The sequence below is a fragment of the Cygnus olor genome, chromosome 3 (genome assembly GCF_009769625.2).
Source record: "Cygnus olor isolate bCygOlo1 chromosome 3, bCygOlo1.pri.v2, whole genome shotgun sequence".
Classification (NCBI taxonomy): domain Eukaryota; kingdom Metazoa; phylum Chordata; class Aves; order Anseriformes; family Anatidae; genus Cygnus; species Cygnus olor.
In genome coordinates, this window is record NC_049171.1 from 40,585,589 (window position 1) to 40,596,027 (window position 10,439).

At 43.2% G+C, this 10,439-nt stretch overlaps 1 long non-coding RNA gene across 1 annotated transcript; it reads left to right on the forward strand.

Moving 5' to 3' along the window:
• Window positions 1-395: 395 nt before the first annotated feature.
• LOC121068773 lies at window positions 396-9,988 on the forward strand. Its single transcript, XR_005819086.1, has 3 exons — window positions 396-433; window positions 8,709-8,814; window positions 9,951-9,988. It is a non-coding gene; the product is annotated as an uncharacterized LOC121068773 (long non-coding RNA).
• The last annotated feature ends 451 nt before the right edge of the window (window positions 9,989-10,439 follow it).

Consider the following 10,439-nt stretch of genomic DNA (forward strand, 5'->3'; position numbering starts at 1 on the left):
ATCGAGAGAGCTGCCAGGACCTGGCAGCCCTCGCGAGGGAGGCTGACGAGACGTAGGCGGAGCCAGCAGCGGCCCACCCCCCCCCCGGCAGTTCAAAAACAGCGCCTAGGGAGCACGGCGGCCAGGGCAGGCAAACAGCGCATGGCGCATTGGAAGGGAGTGGTGCGGCAGTTTGCGCAGGCAGGGCGGGCAGAGAAGGCAGAGCGTTCCCCCCCCCCGCACATACGAACAACTCCTCTAACGGCTGTCGACTGCTAGGTAGGCTGAAATGGTCTACACCAGGCAGAGTGCTCCCTCTAGAAAGTCTGTAACCACCCAGACTGACTGCCTGCTCAAAAATGTGGCAGTTCAGGTCTCTGGATGCAGGGAGTGTCTGAGCCTGTTGCTGCCATCTGAGGAAGGCAGAGAGACTGTGTGTGTGAGGTGCGAGCAGGTGGATGACCTGGTCTGCCTGGTGGCAGAGCTCAAGGAGGAGGTGGAGAGGTTGAGGGCTATCAGGGAGTGTGAGCGGGAGATAGACTGGTGGAGCAACTCCCTGCAGGGCCTGAAGGAGAGGTACCAGGGTGAGACACCCCAAATGGGGGTGGACCCCCAGCCCTATTGCTGTCAGGTAGAGGGAGGGGACCTAGGAGTTGAGGAGGAATGGAGACAGGTCCCTGCTCGACCTCACAGGCGACGTCCCACTCCCACCGGCCCCACCTTCCCAGGTGCCCTTATATGACAGATTTGAGGCCCTGGAGCTTGAGAGACCGGTGGGTGAGGACGAGGTAGAAAGTCTACCCAGGAGGATGCCTAGGGCAAGGAAGTTGATCCATGCCTCAAGACTGCCTCCACCAAGAAAGATAGAAGGTTAATTATTGTAGGCGACTCCCTTCTCAGGGGAACAGAGGGCCCTATTTGTCGACCTGACCCTACCCGTAGGGAAGTCTGCTGCCTCCCTGGAGCCAGGGTCAGGGATGTTGCCAGAAAGCTTCCCAACCTGGTTCGCCCCTCTGACTACTACCCTCTTTTGATAGTCCAGGCTGGCAGTGATAATACTGAAAAGAGAAGCCTGAAGGCTATCAAACGGGACTTTAGGGACTGGGACGGTTAGTGGATGGAGTGGGAGTACAGGTGGTGTTTTCCTCCATCCCTACAGTAGCAGGGAGGGGTACAGAGAGGACACAGAAAGCCCACCTGATTAACACGTGGCTCAGAGGCTGGTACCAACACAGAAATTTTGTTTTTTTTGACCATGGGGCGCTTTACTCGGCACCCGGCCTGATAGCTGCAGAAGAGTCCCTATCTCTAAGGGGAAAATGGATCCTAGCCCAGGAACTGGCAGGGCTCCTTGAGAGGACTTCAAACTAGGAAAGAAGGGGGATGGGGCTGAAATGAGGCTTGTTGGAACTGTGCCAGGGGGAACAATGGCAAGGCCAGGGGAGAAGGCAATGGCCCGACTGAAGTGCATCTACACTAATGCACGCAGCATGGGTAACAAACAAGAGGAGCTGGAAGCCATTGTGCAGCAGGCAGGGTATGACTTGATTGCCATCACGGAAACGTGGTGGGACCACTCTCATGACTGGAGTGCTGCAATGCCTGGCTATAGGCTCTTCAGAAGGGACAGGCAGCACAGAAGGGGTGGTGGTGTGGCTCTCTATATTAGAGAGTGTTTTGATGTTGAGGAACTTGAGGCTGGGAACGATAAGGTTGAGTCTCTTTGGGTTAAGATCAGAGGGAAGGCCAACAAGGCAAGCGTCCTGGTGGGGGTCTGTTATAGACCACCGAACCAGGATGAGGAGACGGATGAGGAGTTCTACAGGCAGCTGGCAGAAGCCGCGAAATCGTCAGTGCTTGTTCTTGTGGGGGACTTCAACTTCCCAGACATATCCTGGAAGCACAACACAGCCCAGAGGAAACAGTCTAGGAGGTTTCTGGAGAGCGTGGAAGATAGCTTCCTGACGCAGCTGGTTAGAGAGCCTACCAGGGGAGGTGCCCCGCTAGACCTTCTGTTCACAAACAGTGACGGACTGGTGGGAGGTGTGGTGGTCGGGAGCTGTCTTGGGCAGAGTGACCACGAAATGGTAGAGTTCTCTATTCTTGGCAAAGTCAGGAAGGGGACCAGTAAAACCACTGTCTTGGACTTCCGGAGGGCTGACTTTGAGCTGTTCAGGACACTGGTTGGCAGAGTCCCTCGGGAGGAGGTTCTGAAGGGCAGAGGAGTCCAGGAAGGCTGGGCACTCTTGAAGAAGGAAATCTTAATGGCTCAGGAGCTGTCTGTCCCCACGTGCCCAAAGACGAGCCGGCGTGGAACTAGACCGGCCTGGCTGAACAGAGAGTTGTAGCTCGAGCTTAGGAGAAAAAGGAGGGTTTATAATCTTTGGAAAAGAGGGTGGGCCACTCAGGAGAACTATAAGGATGTTGCAAGGCTGTGCAGGGACAAAATTAGAAAGGCCAAAGCTCATCTGGAGCTCAATCTGGCTACTGCTGTTAAAGATAACAAAAAATGTTTTTACAAAAACATCAACACAAAAAGGAGGACTAAGGAGAATCTCCATCCTTTACTGGATGTGGGGGGAAACTTAGTTACAAAAGACGAGGAAAAGGCTGAGGTGCTTAATGCCTTCTTTGCCTCAGTCTTTGGTGGCAAGACCAGTTGTTCTCTGGATACCTGGTACCCTGAGCTGGTGGAAGGGGATGGGGAGCAGGATGTGGCCCTCACTATCCACAAGGAAATGGTTGGCGACCTGCTACAGCACTTGGATGTACGCAAGTCGATGGGGCCAGATGGGATCCACCCAAGGGTACTGAGCGAACTGGCGGAGGAGCTGGCCAAGCCGCTTTCCATCATTTATCGGCAGTCCTGGCTATCAGGAGAGGTCCCAGTCGAGTGGCGGCTAGCAAACGTGACGCCCATCTACAAGAAGGGCCGGAGGGTAGACCCGGGGAACTATAGGCCTGTTAGTTTGACCTCAGTGCCAGGGAAGCTCATGGAGCAGATTATCTTGAATGTCGTCACGCATCACTTACAGGGCAACCAGGCGATCAGGCCCAGTCAGCATGGGCTTATGAAAGGCATGTCCTGCTTGACGAACCTGATCTCCTTCTATGACAAAGTGACACACTTAGTGGATGAGGGAAAGGCTGTGGATGTGATCTACCTTGACTTCAGTAAGGCTTTTGATACCGTTTCCCACAACATTCTCCTCAAAAAACTGGCTGCTCATGGCTTGGACTGGCGTACGCTCTGTTGGGTTAAAAACTGGCTGGATAGCCGGGCCCAAAGAGTTGTGGTGAATGGAGTCAAATCCAGTTGGAGGCCGGTCACTAGTGGAGTCCCCCAGGGCTCAGTACTGGGGCCAGTCCTCTTTAATATCTTTATTGATGATCTGGATGAAGGGATCAAGTGCACCCTCAGTAAGTTTGCAGATGACACCAAGTTAGGTGCGTGTGTCGATCTGCTCAAGGGAAGGAAGGCTCTGCAGGAGGATCTGGATAGGCTGGACCGATGGGCTGAGGTCAACTGTATGAAGTTCAACAAGGCCAAGTGCCGGGTCCTGCGCCTGGGGCGCAACAACCCCAAGCAGAGCTACAGACTGGGAGATGAGTGGTTGGAAAGCTGCCTGGCAGAGAAGGACCTGGGAGTACTGGTTGATAGTCGGCTGAATATGAGCCAGCAGTGTGCTCAGGTGTCCAAGAAGGCCAACAGCATCCTGGCTTGTATAAGAAGCAGTGTGGCCAGCAGGTCTAGGGAAGTGATAGTCCCCCTGTACTCGACTCTGGTGAGGCCGCACCTCGAGTACTGTGTTCAGTTTTGGGCCCCTCACTACAAGAAGGACATGGAGGTGCTCGAGAGAGTCCAGAGAAGGGCGACGAAGCTGGTGAGGGGTCTGGAGAACAAGTCTTAAGAGGAGCAGCTGAGGGAGCTGGGATTGTTCAGCCTGGAGAAGAGGAGGCTCAGGGGAGACCTCATCGCTCTCTGCAGGTACCTTAAAGGAGGCTGTAGCGAGGTAGGGGTTGGTCTATTCTCCCACGTGCCTGGTGACAGGACGAGGGGGAATGGGCTCAAGTTGCGCCAGGGGAGGTTTAGGTTGGATATTAGGAAAAACTTCTTTACCGAAAGGGTTGTTAGGCATTGGAATGGGCTGCCCGGGGAAGTGGTTGAGTCACCATCCCTGGAGGTCTTTAAGAGACGTTTAGATGTTGAACTTAGTGATATGGTTTAGTGGAGGACTTGTTAGTGTTAGGGCAGAGGTTGGACTAGGTGATTTGGAGGTCTCTTCCAACCTAGACGATTCTGTGATTCTGTGACTAGTTTTGCTTCTTTTCTTTTTTTTTTCTTTTTTTTACTCTAGAAGAAAGATGACAGTTTTGGAAAATCATAAATTGAAGTAGATGTTCAGGGGAGAACTGAACAAACAAGTAACTATAATGTGTAACGTAGCAAACTGTTGGCCATCAGAACTGGTTGTTTAGGAGCATGGAAAGGAGGGGGACTATAATGTCCTTGCTGTGCCTTGAATGGCAGTGGTAGAAACAGCCACTGGGAATGGCTAACAGGCAGCAGGAGTATCTGGCAAGGCAGCGTTTTCTGTGTCCCATCTTGTAAGAGCAGGAGCTATATGTGGAGACCATACCAGCAGAAAAGTGGATAAACCTCTCCATCACATCTTACTCCTCCTCCTTCACCCAGTACTACTTGATTAGAATTTTCACTTCTTTAATAATGGGCATACTAAAGCCATAGACAATGGGAGAAAAGTCGGGCTTTTCACAGAAGTGATGAGTATAGTGTCCTATCACTGCATCCTTAAAACCAGATCAAGAAGGGAATAGGAAAAAAGTTTCTGTCCCTTTCTCTATTTAGTTTTCTTCTGTCTCAAAGTTATTAGTGAGTGTGAGATGCTGCTCAACATCTGTACAAAATCCTTCTTAAGGAAATACAGTGAAAGCCTGAGTGAAGTATCAAGCTGGAAAAAAGCAAGAGAGAACAAATGGTCTGACTTGACCTAAGAACATTATTTCAAATGCGTGAGGCTGTTTACAGTGAACACCAACAGACACTTAACTCTCCTATGCCAACCACTTATGATTGCTCAGCATAACAGTGTGCAACTCCATACAGAAATAAGGTGAACCAGCTCCTGGTTAGAGCTAATTATCACAGATATGGTACTGTATTTTATTTTTTGTTAGTTAAGTGACCTCTCTGAAGGTCATTTTAAAAAGTGCTGCGTTGCATAACTCCATATGATTTCACCTCTTTTCTGTATTGCCTTATTCCTCATCTTTACCAATGGTATGTCATCAACAGTAATGCATTCATGCAGTTGGAACAGGAACAACTAGAAGAGCTGGAGGAAACAAGCAGATATGTCTCAGTAAGAGGGCCTTCTCTCCTCAGAAGGTCCTTCTCTTGATGGAAAGAGGACACAGAAGAACACATATGACAGAGCAGCCTTCCAACCTGGGGCCTGAGCCAGGGGGACAAGGCAGGGACAGGTCCTTTTTTTTGCTACATGCTTGCAGCACAGAGTGCTTGCTGCACAGAGAATTTGACTTCTTGGGGGGGGAGGGGGAGGGATGAGAGAGAGAGAGAGAGGGGGGGATGACTTTCCGCTTTTCCTTATTCCTTTCTTAGATACTTGAATACAGCCATGCTCATAATAGAGAGATGAAGTTGTGCAAAATTCATTCAAAACTAAAAATTTCATTAGGCAGTAGGATTTCTACGTGCATGGTTTAGCTGTGTTCAGTGGAAAAGACTAAATCCTTCTAAATCTCTGGCTCTGTTGGCCTAAAAAAGACATGGTGATAACATGAGATTTTGCTGATAGAAGCTATGTGCAAAATGCATGGCAAATTGAAATTTATTAGAATCCTTTGTTAGTCACGGGAATAGCTTGCTGCCATCCAGTTGAATTAAATAAGTAACTCTCTGAGCGTATTCAGAAAGCTAGCTATGTTTTATAGTATGTTCTGTTCATTTTCACTGTTTCATCTATATTTTCTTTATTTATTGAGACCTTAGGTGGTAAGAATAATTATAATTAGATACTTGATCTGCATTTGAAGAATACTATGTAGACCTTAAGAGATACCTATCTTTGTGTGCTCTTTCACATAAAATCCCAGGAAGTAGAAGAAGTAGAAAAAGTAGAAAAAGCAGACAAAGCAGCAGCAGCAGGAGTGCATTAACTGAGTATTGAGATTTCATTTAGCAAGTCAATATTTTTACATTAATAAAAAATAAATAAAATAATAATAAAAATAATAAAATAATAATAAATAATAAATAAAAGCCTTGCCAAGGTGTTCAGAGGCAGAATCTAACAGAAAAAAAAAAAAAAGCTAATTGTGCATCATCTTCTTTTCACCCCTTTTAGATTTATAGGACTCCAGAGCAGACATTAGTGATATTGTAGTTGCTCTAAGTGGTTACAAACATTAGTTGGAACACTACTGTTTTCTCAGACAGAATATGCAATAAATGCTGCCTGTGTGCTGTACAGTCCCTCAAGACAGATAATATATCCATGTATCTAAGCAGCTACAGTGCCTCTCCCACTCTGAAGAGGTATTCAGATGCTTAGTCAGAATAATTTAGCAGATCCTCTGAGAAACCTGTGCTGTTCAAAGAAATATAATCAAGAGTGAGGATCTCATCTGATGTTTTTCCACCTCTTCATAGATTTTTTTTTTTCAACTCAGGCTTATATTCTACCTATGTGCTGAACTTCCCTGCTGCAAATCCAGTTTGCCTTCAAATATTTGGCATTGCTTCAAGCAAAATGATCAAATGATCAAGTTCACCTTGATCCTTTAATTTTGAAATTGCTTGGCTTGCTCTTTTTCCCACAGTGTTGGGTCAAGATTTTTTTTTTTTTTTCCCTGGGGTGAGTTTCAGTTCATATTCTCTATTTTCACCAGCTGAGTTGCAGATTTGTAGTATGTCTGTCAATTTGTATTTTTTGTGTGTCAGGCTGCATGTCCTTGAATGTTCACCAGTATAAGACGAAGGGAAAATATCTAACAAACTAAAGAGAAAAGAAAATTCTGAGTATGCCATGAAAAGCCTAGCTCAAAATGAAATGACTTTTTCTTTTTTTTTTTTTTTTTCCCTTTCACCCTCAGTTTCCAGGCTCAGACTTAATCTATAAACTATCTGAATCCACAGCTTTGAGAAACAGCACCTTCAGGAGAAGCCTTTCTGTCACTGGCATCTTATCTAGCAGGATTCTAAGGAACGTAGTATGGCCTGATGGTTTTCTTTTTCCTTTCTGTCACTACAGGAAAACTTATAGGGTTTGGAGTGCTAATCAGGGAAACAGAGCTGGGTACAAATTGCACCCCCAGCATTGTTCTCCATCACATACATTATCTTGACCAACCATAGGCCCAGAATGGAAATTTCAACACATTGCACCTCCTCAGTTTGAACTAAAGAAGCAGGATATGTCTGTAGGCAACTCGTATCTAATTGAGATCAAGCATAAAGGAAGATTAAAATTGCTGTTGCCAATGGGTATATGCTTACATTAGTATAAACAGTAGTCTGCATGGACATAGCTATTTCTCTGAAAAAAAAAGAGGTTTGTCTTGCTTCTCTTCTCTTCCCACTGCTTTGATGCAATGTGCAAAAAGTAGTATGATATTATTTTTTCATGTGAAAGGCGAACCTCAGCACTCAGACTTTTAATTCTTATCACTCATAGTTAGAGATTTTTTAACTTATATTATCATATTGTAAATCATCCTCGCAGTAAGAAGCTATTTCTTTGTAAAATTATTTTTCTTCCTGTACAGGTGGTCCTTCTCACTAATGTACTATGGCTCTGAATTGCTTTCTAGAGGACATTTGCTTTCTCCATTCCATATAGAAAAATACATTAAAAAGGAGTCCAGTGAAACTAACCTGGTATTTCAGGAGATTAAATGTAGACAGTACGAGTATTGTCCAATAACATTTCTTATGTCATAATAACAATGATTCTTTGCTCTTTAATCTTGATGATTGTCAAACAGAAATTTTTAACAAAGCTGCTTCTTTTCATAGAAAGAGAAAGAAGGCCTTGCAGAAGGATTTGCAATAAAGGGAACAAGGGGAAATGTAGGACAGTGGGCATTTCTGTCTACCCTTTGTTAAATTCCTCAGCAAGGATGAAACAGTGAATTGAAAAAAATCACTTTAAGATAAGAAGGAAGCTTAATTCAAGATATTAAATAACTTCAAACTGTTATCTTTATTTTGTGATAAAACTGAGTCCACGCTTAAGATATTCAGTGACATGATTCTGCACTGTTAGCTGACGCATCAGAATACAGGTTTCTTTTTACAGATGAGTTGGTTTGCATGGACAGTTTTTGTTTTGTCTCTCTTTTGGATATACTAGAATGGGAATTTACTGCTGATCCTACTGAATTTTTACAATAGATATACACAGCTACACCAAGCCTTACAGGAGGGATCATTTAATCTAGTCTAAGCACAGTATTAGTCACACACACACACAAAAAAAAAGACTTCAACTTTTAAAATATTGAGTACTCTTTTTTTTTTTTTTTCTTCCTTTTTTGGGGAGGTGGGGGGACATTTGTCTCAAGAAAAATCTTTAAAAACTGTGGTAAAAGCACTTGGCAAAGTAAATTTAAATTCATCTCATACAATTTTTTTGTCATAATCTCATAAAAATAATATTATACTGTTTTATGTTTTTTTTCCTTAGTTGAGATTTTTTGCTGATGGGCTGTGCTGCCAGCTGATCTATTTCCAAAAGCACTTGCTGACAGATAATTGACCATCTGACCACTGATCCACATAGCTGTGGAACTGTGAGTATAACTTTCAACTTGCCTTTTTTTTTTCTTTTTTTTTTTTTTTTTTAATATTCTTCTGCTTGTAATTTCATAGCATTCTGGAACGTCCTTTTCTGCAGAATTGTCAGGAAAGACCACAGTAATAGGGGTCATCTGTGAACATAATGAAAAGTCTCATAGGAATCAGTCTACACATACAATGTCAATGGCAGTGTGAGCTTTGCTGATTTTATTCCAAGGTTGTAGAGCTCTGTACGTCTCTTTCTTTTTATAGCCCCTAGTTCAAGTCATGTCAATTGTTTTGCATAACACTCTCTCGCATTACTTTTTTCTCTTTGTACATCTACAGTTAACTATCAGTTAGGAGGCAAAAGCTAAGAAGGTAGTTCTACAGATGTCAGGACATTATTTTTTAAACATCCTTTTCAGTTAAAAAAAAAAAAAAAAGGAAATAATATCATTACCATTGAGATCTCCTACTTACTTTTGCAATTAATATTTTATTATCATAAGAAATCAGCAGAAAACTATAAAGTCATGTAGATATTCATTGTATTATACTTTATTTTCTATTAGCCGAATTTCATCTTATTTATGATATATAAATAATAGTAAGTCCAAGCATATATTTTCCGTATTATGATATCACAAGACTGTAGGATACAACTTCTCAGTATTTTATACAGTCTGTTATTTATTGATGTAGAAAATTACATATTTTCTTCTCAGACTAGCAGATTGTTTTATTCTGTTTTGTTTTTAAGAACATGAGGTACTCCGGATTTAAACAGATTTTCCAGATCAAAATATCCCATTTGTACTGTAATTAAACATTTTGATATTTTCAATGTGAAGAGAAGATAACCATCCAATGTACCAGAGAGGGAAGCGGATGGTTTTAATACACTAGAGATATGATACAAAGGTAGCACCAACTGTTTGGTTAGATCACTTCGGGATCAGGACTATTTAGAATTAATAACTATTAAGCACTCTTCATTTATTTAAACATTCATGGTTACATGGTTACTGGTTAGAATATGAAATTACAACAATATTTGCATCTAATTCATGCAAAGTATTTTGTTTGTTTGTTTTAAGTGTATTTTTTTACAGTAATGTATTTTTTATTTTTATTTTTTTAAATCCAGGAATGGAAAAAAAAGGAATATGTCACTTTGGCCTGGAAATTGAAATACTTTAAAAAAGAGGAAGAAGAAAGACAAAAAATAAATAAATAAAAATAAAAATAAGAACACATTTGACTTTATTTTCACTCTTCAACAACTCTCCTGAAAATCTTACTTTTAAGTGTGATTATTCTGACTTTCTCAGGTCTGAAGCCCTGTAGGGTACTATTGAGGGCCTCACAGGAATCCCTTTTAAAATGTCATTCATCAGATTGGAAGGAATGCACAGTGCATTTGAAGGAATACACAGTGATGTCTGCTAGATTTCTGCTCTCTCCCAGGGATGACTTACCAGATACTCCTGAGGAGTGTCTTTGTTGAACTGTCCCAGAGCAAGTGACAACAGCTTAGAGAGTCACTATCCTTTTCTGTAGGATGCCTTCGTTGAGACACTGTAATATGACACACAGATCAGAACCTCTGCCACACTGTTATTATGTAACAATTTCA